Source organism: Crocuta crocuta, unplaced genomic scaffold (assembly GCF_008692635.1).
Source record: "Crocuta crocuta isolate KB4526 unplaced genomic scaffold, BGI_CrCroc_1.0 scaffold559, whole genome shotgun sequence".
Taxonomy (NCBI): Eukaryota; Metazoa; Chordata; class Mammalia; order Carnivora; family Hyaenidae; genus Crocuta; species Crocuta crocuta.
The window spans coordinates 562,859-576,142 of NW_027529454.1; positions in this window are offsets into that span (position 1 = coordinate 562,859).

A 13,284-nucleotide genomic window follows, 5' to 3' on the forward strand; every position below is an offset into this window, starting at 1 on the left:
GCTGCATGGTGCAAGAACAATGGTGAGGGGTAGGAAAGAATAGGGCCCACGGGTAGAAAGTTCAACCAGAGGAACAGAGGGCCCTGGGGAGTCTATTTGTTCCTGAGGCTCCTGAGTCCAAAGTTCCAGACTTTCTGATCCTCTTATGCTTTAGTGCTAAGCATTTCCTTATTTCCTCAATTTTGACATACTTACCATCCATCATTTACCTAAGCTAGTTGTTTAGATTCTTGTCATTTACAGATAAGTGTCCTGACTAATGCCATTATTGTCTGCCAGTCTTAATCACCCACTTGGGTAACTTTCCGGTCAGATTAGAAAGCCCTTGGAAATAGAGTCACAAGGCAGATTCAGAAGTCAGCATGGATGAATGAAGCACAAATGGTGGCTCACTGCCCATGTCATATGTGACCTTCGCCAAATGGCTTCATCTTCTGGTGCCTCAGTTTCTTTATCCACAGAATGAAGTTCGCCTGAAAGTATCTGACACTTACCCGGTGGTCACAAAACATTAGCTCCACTTCTAACTCCTTTCCTTTTCCCATTTCACTTCCCTTGCATGATGCTCACGTCTGCCCCGTTATTACCCGCATGAGAACAAATCTGCTCCGACCTGTGAGTTTGCCATCAGAATGATGTTCCTCAGTAAGGATCATTAGTCCCTACCAGTGCCACTTCCTGGAACATCCCCACCCCTATCCTGGCCCTTTCTTTGTTCTCTTAGTCCCATGACACACACAAGCACTTGCAGTTTCCCAAGAATGTCACATGCTCTCTTGTTTCTGGATCTTGGTGTGTGCTGCTGCCTCCATGTGCACTCATCAAACAGTCCTTCATCTGGTGGATGCTAGTACATTCATCCTCAGTTCTCATCCTAGATATCACTGCCCCTTAGGCAGATGAGCTACCATTCTTTCCATTTCCGCAAGCGTGGTGTCCTTTCTGATCACAGTACTGAGTCATGTTCTCTTAGAGTTGGCTGCTTTACTTGTCCCTTTCTTTCCTTTTTTTTCTTTTTGTACCATTTTCTGCTAGCTTCTCTTCCCCTGCCCCAACTATGACCCCGGTCTTGCCTAGTTATCATTCCTTCAGGGACTCTTCTTCTGATTTTAATGACGTGTGTTCCCCTGTGTCGCTCTTTCATCCGCCTTTGGTTCCATTTCCTCCTTCCTCATGCCACCTCTTATGGTGTGAGAGTCTTTCATGAAGTCTGCTTTTCGCTCACCCCTTTTGCATCAGCACCTCTCATATTGCTGGCACTTGAGTGTATTTGTTGACTGACTAACCTATAGAATGAAACAATCTCTAAACTCTCTGGACCTGGCATAGTACCTGCGGCACAAAAGGTACTTGCCTACTAAAGTGTGGTCATGTGTTCCTCTGGTGAGTATGAAACCATCTGCTCGGACCTAGGACAAAATAGTGGCGAAAATTTTTATTCCGACTGACTGCTGGATTGATGATTTGCAGTTGATGTGGAAATTGTAGAGCTTTGGGGGATCAGGGTTCTGGGTAGGAATTCTGGCTTGGCCACCCATTCTCCCTATCTGATCTTAGGCAAGCAGCTAAGCTTTTCTGAGACTCAGTTTCTTCATCTGTGCAATGGCAAAGAGGATTATGAAGAGAATCAGACTCTGTATATAAAGTGCTCTTTGCAGAGCAAGGAATCAGTTGTGGCTCTTATAACCTGGCTAGTTCCTATCTACACATGGCCAGTTTGGCCTTGACATCTGGATAACCTTCTTTATTTTTCACTCTGTTTGGCATGGACTGGTGGATCTCCTTAACGAGCAGGCCATTTTTCCATCAAGCTCAGCCACAGATTTTCCAAAAAACTTTTTACTGAACTGGAACCACTTTGGCTGTAGGTACCAACGGTCAACATGTCCCCATGGAAAGAAGTTGAGCTGGAAATTATACTCTGAGTATCTGGAATGAATGGGGATCCAAATGATTAAAGTCTCCAGAACCCCATGAGCTGTAAAAGTAAGCTGTAAAAGAGAGAATGGGTCATTATGGCTTTTACTACCCCAACTTCCATGAAGGATGTAGGGGCTACATCCAGGCCACCAACTGTGTGCAGGGTTTTACTGTGGGATAAGCCTCAGCTTGTCCCACTCTGGCCAAGAACAGGTTCTTAGAATTCAGAAGCAGTGCCGAGGCTTCCTTATGCCTAAAGACTGTGAGAGATCGTCAGTGCCACGTAAGTTGGTTAAATACCAGGCGGAGACATTGTACATTGTACCTCTGTCTCTGCCTGTGCTGTTTGTTTATTTTTTCCAAGAACACTGTCCTCAAATTACCCACATCCTAGACTCTTGCACTTATTTATGGTGACCCCATATCGGTGGTCAATAAAAAGAGCTTGGGTATAGGATTAGACGGACCTGGGTTTGAATGCGGACTCTGCCATCTGCCAGCTGTGTGGGCAAGTGACTCCCTTAAACCTTTTCTTTGTCTTTTAAAAAATGGCTCGTAATGATACCCACCAAAGAGGGATGTTATGAAGATAAATGTGACAGTGCACATACAGTGCTTAGCACATTGTAATGCTAATACACGATGGCAACTTCTACTTACTCTTTGAGGCTCAGCTCAAGCTCTCTTTCTTCTTTGTTTTGTATCCCCTTTGCTCTTTGTCCAGCTCCCCACGTGACTCTTACTGCACTGGATGGTGACAGTCCCAGTTCTACAATGCAGGCCTTATTCATCAGGCGTTTAGGATATGTTTTGATACCGACCACCTCCTTCTATGATTTTAACGATCTTCCTCCCACCCCCCCACCCCCCTTCTAATGACTTCTCTCCTCGTTTATAAAATGAGGCGATTGGGCTGCAGTCTGTTACATGATTCTCCGTGATCTCTTACACTTTCAGCCCCTCTAAAAAATTGAACCAAATTTAACAAGGGAAGCTGACTAGCCTCCTTCCCAAATCCCCCAAATATCTTTCCTTCTGGAATATTTATTATTCATTACCACTGAGCCTAGGTCCGTCATTTCTCAAAAGAGAGGCACAAAGTGAATTCTTCAACGCGGGGTGGGCGGGGGTGTGAAGGAACAAACGGCTGATTGAAAGGGATTTCACGCCTGAATGCTCTCATTCTGCTCATGCCTGGACATCAAGGCCGCTACCTTTCTGTACATTATCAAGGGAACTGGGGTTTGTCACTTGCACCAGACCCTGGCCTCTCCCAGAGAACCTCCAGAGAAGGCCTCAGCGGTTACCGTAGAAACGTCTTCCTTCCTGGATGCAGACCCATGAAGGCTCAGGCAGCCCTGGCCCAAGAGGGGCCTTGTTTAAACAGGAAAGAGCAGACAGTTTAATGGGGAGCTTTGCAGCTCTGATTCCTATACAGTTTACAGTAGTTGGAGCAATAAAATTCATAATGAAGCCTTCTTTCTTTTACAGCTAACTTTTTTGTTTGTTTTTTTGTTGTTTTTCCTTTTCTTTGGTTTGTCTCTTTTTTTTCTCGAACACTAGCTGATGGTAAGCAGGGAGGATTTTAATGTTTCTTTCTATTTTAACTACTGGAGAAATGACATTGAAAAATACAGTGTTGTATGTACATTTATCTCATTTGTTCTTTGTGGTGTTTCTCTGACATATGTAATTGTGGTAGGAAGACTGAGTCGGAGAACTTCAGTACCCACACAGGGGCACTTGGCTGTTTTTGAGAAGTGGAACTGTTAAATGGATAACCACAAAAAAAACCCCATTCCGGTTTCATTAATAAATTATGAATTAAATGTGGAATTCCCCATTGGTGAGAAGCCTTTGTAATTTGATCCACAAGGAAGGGTAACATCTAGCTTGCAGGTGTATTAATGACTTATTACTAATGCAAGGAAATAGTCAAGGAAGACAATTATTAAACTCTTTTTGGGGGAACTTTGTCCTTGGTTGCCTTTGGAGACTTTAGACCTCACATGATTGGTCAAGAAACACAGTCTGCATGGCTTAAATCATCTTTGGTTCTAGAGTAGTCACTAAACACCTCTCTCTTTTTGAAAATTTATTTATTTATTTTGAGAAAGAGAGAACACATGAGTGCACCAGAAGGGGAGGGAGGGTCTGAGAGAGAGAATCCTAAGCAGGCTCCTTGCTCCCAGTGCAGAGCCCAAGGCAGGGCTCAAACCTGCGAGCCATGAGATATGACCTGAGCCAAAGTCAAGAGTCAGATGCCACCCAGGCACCCCTACCCATGTTCTCTTATTTTATGCTAGTAATAACCCTGTTGGATAGATCCTACTATTTCCATTTTACCAACTTAGCATAAATAGAGTCATAGGAAGGCAAAGTAATTTGTTCACAAATCAGACTCAATTCTCTCTGGTTACCAAGCTCTGTGCTTTGCTGGTTCTTCTACTGTGTCTCCCTACAGGAGATTCTTATGAGAAAAGTGAAGATCGATTATCTCAAGGTATATGGCATTTCTCTAAATCTCAGAAGCAGGTGATCTGTTCCAAATTTGGCCTGAGCTATAAGAAGTACTTCTGCAGTTCTGAAAAAGTACCAGAATACTAGAGTATCCAATGGGCACTCTGGTTGGAGACTAAGCTCTTTCACATTCACGGAACAGGAAAACAGTAACCTTCTAAAAGGCAGTTATTACCCTGGGAAGGTCCTGGGAAGAGCAGGCAACTGTGGAGAGTTATGAAGTGTGAGAACTGCCCCAAGCCAGTAGGCCAGGTCCTTTTAGAAGCCAGTGGAGAGTTTTATCAGGCCAAGGGGAGCTTTAATTGATGGAGTCTCTCTTACATGCAGGACAGTTACTGTCCTTTAATGTGCTTATTAAACCAAGAGCAAGAAATTACTGTGTGTGTGTGTGTGTGTGTGTGTCTGAAGAGGGATGAGTAGAGGTTTGGAGGCTGGGTGGCTGGAAAGGACCTCCTGATGTATTCCACATACCCAGGACCCATAGTGAATGCTAATCACTAGCACTGTTAAATGAGTGAATGAGTGAATGAACTAGTGAATAAACTAGGTAGGAAGGGAAGTGACCGATCCCAAGCTTTGGGGACCCCACAAGCTCCTGCTCTGTGCTCAGTCTCCAGGCAAGGCCCATTAGCAAGCATCAAAGCTCCCTATGCTGTGGCACCTCCGTGTCTTTGCACAAGCCTTGTCCTCTGTTGTGGATGCCTGCTCCAATCCTCCTCCCCAGACCTTAATTACAGAGCATGTGCAGAGGATTCTTTTCCTCCTAGAATCTCTTACCAGTCTATTTTCCTACTTTGTTGTACATACCTCACTGAGCATTATGCTCTCTATTTGTTCATTTATGTGTCTTAATTTACACTAGAGTGTGAACTCCTAGAAGGGAGAGACCAGAGCTTTTATGTCTTTGGTGCTTAGTCTATTTTCTTGCATACAGGAGGATTTGTAAAGGAATGGGTGAGTGAACTAATGAATGGATACACGAGACAAACCCTTTCATTTTACCCTGATGGCCTAGGCTAAAAACAGAAAGGCTCTGTGGTTACAGAGGGAATATTAGCATAGGGTTCAGAGAACTGGGTTCAGGTCTCACATTCGCCACCAGCTTGCTGGCTTACTTTGGGGAAGTCACTTGCCATCTCTGAGCCTCTCAGTCCTCATGGGTTATCCCCGTGAAAGGGTTGACCTAGATAATGTTCAATACTGTCTGATCTCTTAGGTTCTAGAACTTAAGGTTGTAGCAAGATTCTCTGTAGATTTAGAAGCCATCTCCCCACCCAAGTTATTGCTCTTGAGGCCACATCTTTGAAACTGTATTTTGTAGAGTTCTGGTTCTACAAAATTTTATTAGATCTTCTGCAAAACAGGAATCATAGTTAGCACTTGAAAAGGGTGGGGAAACCAAGTTAAGGACATGACTTTACTGCAGTATTTTCGGTTCACTTGATATAAAATGGGCACCGGGACACCCAAGACAGACAACAATTAACTAGACATGTTGCACTAGTTAATACCCTGTGGAACAAGTCATCTGTAGGGAAAGCTCGGTGCAGGTTGTATAAGAAGGTCCCTCCACTGCCATGATTGTAGGAGCTCCAGATTTTGATTCAGGCTTGGGTTGGACTCTCTTTCTAAAAGGAAGCTGTTTGTAATGAAGGACTGTCAGGTTTCAGAGGGCTATCAGAGGGGTTGGGAAGGCTGAATCAAGACACTGGGGTGGTTGGATGGGGCACCCAACTCAGCCGTTCCTTTCTGTACTGATCCAATCAATGGGGAGGGTGAAGCAAGATTTTATATTATAACCGAAGAAACCCCTCACTTACAGGAAGAGCAAGAGGGCCTAGGAACATGGGCAGGAAGTGGGAAAAGGAGGATAATAACTTTTAAACAGTCACTACATCCTGCACCTCAGTGAGTCTCACAGTAAGTCTGAGAAACGGGTGTTGCTTTACCTACTATTTTACAACTGTGATGCCCAAGGCACACAGAGGTTCAAAAACATGCCCATGGAGGAGGGCACTTGTTGGGATGAACACTGGATGTTATATGGAAACCAACTTGACAATGAACTATATTAAAAAAAAAAAAAAAAACAGGCCCAAGGTCACAAAATTGTAGGTGGCAGACCTACAATTTGAACTTGGATCTTTTGGTCCCCACAGTTTAATTCTCCCCATGCAACATGGCTGTTAAAACAGAGCACTTGTTTGTTTTGTGTTGGTCATGATTCTGTTGGTTGTTGCTTATGTGTCCTATGGACAACACCTGTGAACCTTGTTGTTTCTCATATGTAAAATATGGATGATACTTTTGTTTCATGGAAGTTGTTGGGAGGATAAAACAAACACACATTCTTCCTTGTATTTTTCTTTCCCTTTCGGTTCTTTAAATGGAGGTACTAAAAAAAGTTGAATATGTCATTTGTTTTTATGTAACAGTGTCAGTCCTAAGCAAGTTAATGCTTAATGTAATTTACAGTTCCCATGACTTCCCATGAATATTGAGAGAGTATGCACACATTGCTGGTTTTATTAAAATACATAAGTCAAATAGATGGTAATCAAATGTAAAAATCACCCCACTCTGTATTTGAATGGGTTATAAGCACGAGTAACAAACCTTGTATTTTTATTTGTGGTGTAAATAAAATTTATGAGAAAAAAAATTGCTCCCTGGGACTAATACTGTGTGTATTCATTTTTAGCTGTCCCTCCTGGTAAAGGCTGTGAATGGGAGAAATTCCTGACTGTAGTATTTACTACGTGCATAGCCTTGTGATTACTTCAGGTGAAATAACTCTTGTATTTCCTGAGTAAAACTCTCAGAAATCCAATGGACTTAACACTTTCTTGTTTTGCTTGTACTGGGGGCAAGCTTGGCACTGGTGGCAGAGATGCACCTGACCTTGAAGTGAAGGTAATTGTTGGGATTTTAGAGTTCCACCTTTCAGTGGAAATGAAGAAGCTGATGGAAAGGGAATGGAAATAAGAATCCTTTATGTACTGTCAGATGGCAGTGTGCGCTATTATTAGTGTTTACCACTGTTTAGTGGAGGAGAAAGTAGGCTGGATATCAGGGCCAGACCTGAATCTGATCTCACAGTTCCCCTGTTCTTTGTACAGTCACAGGAGTGGCACCTCCTCTGTGTAGACCTTCACTAGCTCTCCCATGTTTTTCCCAGCTGCAGGAGGATTGCATGTCTCATTGATGGCTTCTCTCCCCAACCACAGCATGTCCTTCCCATTCAGACACAGACACCTCGTGGGCAGGGGTAACTGTGCCTGATCTCTCTCTGTGCTCCCACAGTGTGGTGTGGGGCTTTGTCTATGGTAATGTTGGAAATAGTAACAACTGGCATTTCCTGAGTGGTTAAAAATGCCAGGGACTCTTCTTAAAAGCACTTCCCATGGATTAGCTCATTTGATCTTCATCATACGTCTGTGAAGTAGATGCTACTATAATTTCCATTTTATGGATAAAGAAACCAAGGCAACATACCATTAAGGGACGCATCCACGAGAGCCCCGAGAGTGGAGGTCAGGAATGAGACCCAGGCATTGTGCCTCCAGTGCCTGTGTTCTCAGTGACTGTATAGAATTGTGGCAAGTTGGGTGTTCTGGAGGTAGATGTGGGGATAGAGTTTGGGATGTGGGATGTCTCTTAGAGATCAGCACCTGTGAGCAAGCAGGATGAGGAGAGGGAGAAGTCTAACTGGGTGGGCCTGTGAAAAGGGCTGGAATGCATATTGCTCATGAAGGTTGATCTGGCTTGTGCTGACATGGCTGACTTAAATCCCCACCTTGCCTGGTCTCTGGACACGAGCTGCCCTAGGGAAGGCTGTGACCACATGCAAAGTGGTTCCTTCCAGCTAATGTAGACCCTGGTGTTGCTGGCATCTGGGGCTGTGTGTTCATCATATCCTCTGCAGCTGGTCAGAGAGTCACTCTTTTCTGGATGGCTCGTATCCATGTCAACCATATATAATAGATGGCCTCTCAGAGGAACTATAATAAACATGTGCTAAATTAACAGAATTTTTATTAATTATAGTAACTATAATAATGGTTATACCTTATTAAGCAGTAATTATGTACCATATAAAGATGGCTACAATTTATTGAGTCATTAATCATCATTAGAATACACTGAAGTTAATAGTGTATTACATAACCCCATTTTGCTAATGATGTAATAGAGATCTACCGACATTAAGTAACTTGTCCAGAGTTATGTAATTAGTAAGTGGGAGAGCTGGAATTCTCTCTCAGGCCCTTCTGGCACTGGAGTCCATACCCATAGTCTCTCAGTGAGTGTACATATCTTCCCAGCTCGATCGCTGGGAGCTTTTTGATAGCAGAGACTGCGTCATTTTCAATTTTGTGGCTCTCAGCACCGAGCAATGCCTGACACATGCTGTATACCGAGCATGTATTTGTTGAATGAATGATAAATTGGTTTTCCATGGAAAGAACCATGGTTTTGATAGGAACAAGCAAAATCACTTAATCACTTTTATTAGAAACAACTGAGCATTTAAGAAGGCATGCTAAAGTCATAAATCTTTGCCTACTTAACAAATCTCATCAAAGCTAAGAGCTGTTAGCGGAAACAACAGAGAGAGCGCACACGGTGTGTGTGTGTGCAAGTGGCTTGCACACTGACTAAATCCATCAGGGTGAATGAGAGACCACAGGCTTTTGGGGCAAGAGGGTTGCTTACGATGGAGGAGGTTTAAGCGCAGGCATTTCACTCATATGTAGTTTTGTCACTGACAGACTGCTTCATCCTTTACTCTTAAATGAGGAAATTGTAGATGATGAGTCTCGAGTTTGATTTAATACTCAAATGCTCTGAGTCTTTAAAAATGATCTGGAAGCGAGAGCTGACCTTCTGTGGAGGAACAGAGAGCAGAACCAGAACTGGTGGGTGGGGGATCCATTAGGAAGATTTTCACTGAACACAAAAAGGGATATTGTGAAGTACGCCCTTGTGAGGAATGGATTCCTCCCCCATTAGAAGTGTTCAGGCAGAGGCTGCTCACGCCCCCAGGTTCTCTGGCTGGGCTCTCTGTGCTGGGCCAAGGGCTGGATGAGATGACTATGAAGGTCAAACACATCTGAGCATATAAAAGGCGAGGATTAAATCCCAGGTATTACCAAAGTGGCAGAGAGCAGACTAAAATATTGTCCTGACCAGTGCCCAGGATAACAGTAGCTGCTTAGGGAATATTTGTTTAGGGATCTGTTTAAAACAAGGGTTGAATGTACCTGATATATATACAACCCTGGATAGTTTGAGGTTAAAATTAGATCGTTGGTGTGAAGATGCTTTGCCAGTCTTCAGTGTTATAGTTTGGGTTCTCTAGAAAATGGAACCTGACAGATAAGAAGTCGCATGTCTTAGAAAAGAGTAAATTCGAATTTCTGAGAACATATTCTAAGTCACAAGTAAATGGTCCCCGTGGCAAGTATTCCTACTAAAGAGCGAGTGAGGATTTTCCTGAAGATAAAGGCCTCTTGGCAGAGGAAAGAGTATTTCAAAAGGACTGCAAGTGCCGGGGCTGGGTAATCTCTTGGAAGGGAATATGTTCTTATTTGTAGGTGAGGAATGGGGAATTGGGTGAGGCAAGAAAGGTCGGCAAGTGTCCAATCACAAAGGCCTTGTGAGCCAGTCCTGAGGAGTTTGGACAAATATAAATATATCGAACTACTACAAAGCATCCCAAAAACTATTTACAGAAAATAACAAAATTAAAGTCAGTAAAAGACTGAGAGAGTACAAAGAGTTAAATCCAAACGATGAAAGTGCCCATGAGGAGTGGAAGTCAGGCATGAAGCATAGTCAAGCCTGACTGACTTCTTTTTTATATGAAATTTGGCAACAGCGAATCTGAAAAGAATTATGCCTTTTCTTTTATTTTTCCCCCTCTTCTTCTCTTTCTTTTCTTTCTTTCCTTTTCCTTTATTCTTTTTCTTCCTTCCCTCCTCCCTCTCTCTCCTGGGTCTCTGTCTGTGTCTCTCCCTCCCTCTCTTTTTTTTTCCAACAACCTCAAACACATTTGAAAGGGGACACATTTCAATGTGACTGTCCATGTAGTATTGGATACTCCATACCAGTGAATGTATTGGCAGTTTATAGGATAGAAACACTTGAAGTTAAAGCTCAAGTTAAAAACAACAACAACAACAGCAACAAACGGGGTCCCTGGGTGGCTCAGCTGGTTGAGTGTCTGACTTCGGCTCAGGCCATGATCTCACAGCTCTTGAGTTCGAGCCCTGCGTCGGGCTCTGTGCTGACAGCTCAGAGCCTGGAGCCTGCTTGGGTTCTGTGTTTCCCTCTCTCTGTCCCTCCCCTGCTCACACTTTGTCTCTTTCTCTCTCTCTCCTTCCCTCTCAAAAAATAAATAAACATTAAATTTTTTTTTTAAAAAAAGCTCAAGTTCAGATGCAGGTTCATATGCATGCAGGCATGCTGCAGTAAACATCTTGAAAGGACCTTAGATGATTTTCAGGGGTTATCATATTTGAATAAGGACGATCAAACTGTCAATCACACTATTGATAAAAGAAAGCCCTAAGCCCAATGCTGAAAAATTGAGTTCCTTACAATGTCTTAAAGGTGTCATGTTGGCTCAGGCCCCTGTGCTTTTGCATCTTGCCATCCCCTTGCATTGAGTGCCCAACAGCCTACACCAGCCTCCCTTCTGCCCACTCTCTCTAGATACCAGCTGCATTATATCTTGTCCAGCTTACAGCCCCACAGCACCTGCGCTATTTTAACATTGCCCTGAGCCCAGGGCATCTCAGTCTTTAACATGCATGGAAATACCCCCAGAACCTTGTGAAAATGCAGGTTCCAATTAAGGAGGTCTGAGGTGGGACCACGAATCTGCATTTTAAACCATCTTTGAGATGCCACTGCTGCCACTGGTCCATGGATCACACCTGGAGTGGCAAGTTCTTAGCCCATCTTTTTGTGATCATCAGTTCATTTGCTTTTTTAAAATGTTAAAACCAAGGAATTTATGTTTTGTGATTGCTGTTGTTTAATAGGAGTCTGGCACAAGATCATACTCAGTAAACTTCTGGTGAATGTATATGCAAGCATTAGCTCATTAGTCCATTGTCACAACCTGAATTACTCATACTACCGTTAGCCTTTTTCTTTTTTTAAGGAGGGAATGAAAATGCAGATTAAATAAGGAAAGTGTTCCCAGTTAGAGAGTGATGGAGCCAGAACTCCAAAGATGCTCTGCAAACTCCATGTCTTGTGTCCTTTTCACTCTGCCATTTGCCGTCCTAAAACCCCCACTGCTATGCAGTTAGGTCTGAGGAGTGGAGAGATTTAAAAAAAAATTAATAAAATGCAACTATTCCTAGCGCTGTGTTTAGGAGATTGGAACTTTACAATCTTAGCCTTAGAGAATACAGACAATATAAAGTTGCAGGAAATCCTTGGTCTTGAGAGATTTGGACCACACTCCAAACTTTGACGTTCTAAACCATTCTCACAGCTGAACAAATATGACATATATAATTGTCAAGCCCACCACTGATATTATGAATTAATTCTTGGGATTTATGGTGTTTTGCACGCTCTTTTCAAAGCACCTTACAACTGTTAATTATTTAAGCCGCCTTACATCCCTCAGAGGAAGGACAAGGATATTATTCTGCCCTGAGCCTGGGGGGAGGCGGAGGTTGAGAGCGGTGGAATACCAGTGGTTGCCAGAGTCAAGGGCAAGAGGGATCATGTTGCACCTGAGTGAACTCAGAGTTTTATTATGGAGGAAATCCTGCTGGTGAGACAGGACAGCGGCTTCCCTTGTGGGTTTTTGAGTCAGAAGAGGAGAGTGCAAAGGCCATTTTAATACCTAATGATAAGATAATAGCTATCATGTATTAACTACTTATTATGCTGCATATAGTGTGTTGTGTCCTGTACTATTTCTTATTTAATTTCGTAAAAGAAGTGCGAGTTGGACAATGATGACAAAATGGCAGCTACATTTATATCCTTGGGGCAACCTCATAAAACATATATTGTTATTCCTGCATTGCAGAAGGAGATTAAATACCCTAAGTCACGTGCTTGGTACGTGCTAACAGTGGGACTTGAATCCACAATTTATCTGCTTCTAACAGCTGGGCTCACACCATTCAGTTCTACTGGTAAATCACTGACTCTCTGAGGGTTCTCATTTGTAAAATGGGGACAATAATGTCTACATCGTGCAGTGGTACAAGGATTCTCTGGGATAATATCTCTGGCAGTCAATTGGAATGCATTAGAAAGATCATGAGCTTGCAGGCAGGAAAGACCTAAGTTTGAATTTCCTCTTAATATTTAATAACTGTAATATCTTACGTTAGTTACATGGCTTTCTGAACCTCAGTTTCCTTATCTATAAATGGGGACTGTAAATAATACCTACCTCATAGATTTCAGTGAAGGTTAAATAAAAGAATGCATAGAAAGTGTCTGGTTCAGTGCTTGATAAGTAGAGGTGCTCAGTATAAACTGGTTTTTTCTTTCTCTTCTTTATACCACATTGTTCCTGCTGGACTGTCTCTCAGCAAATAATACCACCATCTTCTGAAATGCTAAGTTAAATCCTGGAGGTCTTCAAAAATTATTTTTTACCCATGTCATCATTTAGCCAACTGCCAGTCATAGTCAGTGGATTATGTCAGGAATGGAAACTTTCCATCCAGCATCTTTCACTTGCCCCATTTTGGTTTTAAGCCCCTCCTACATATGAGGCTGAGTCTCAGTGACCTATGAGTCTAGGAATCTCTATTGCTTATTCTCTACAACTTACTTGCAGTAGAAATGCTGCTCACCTCT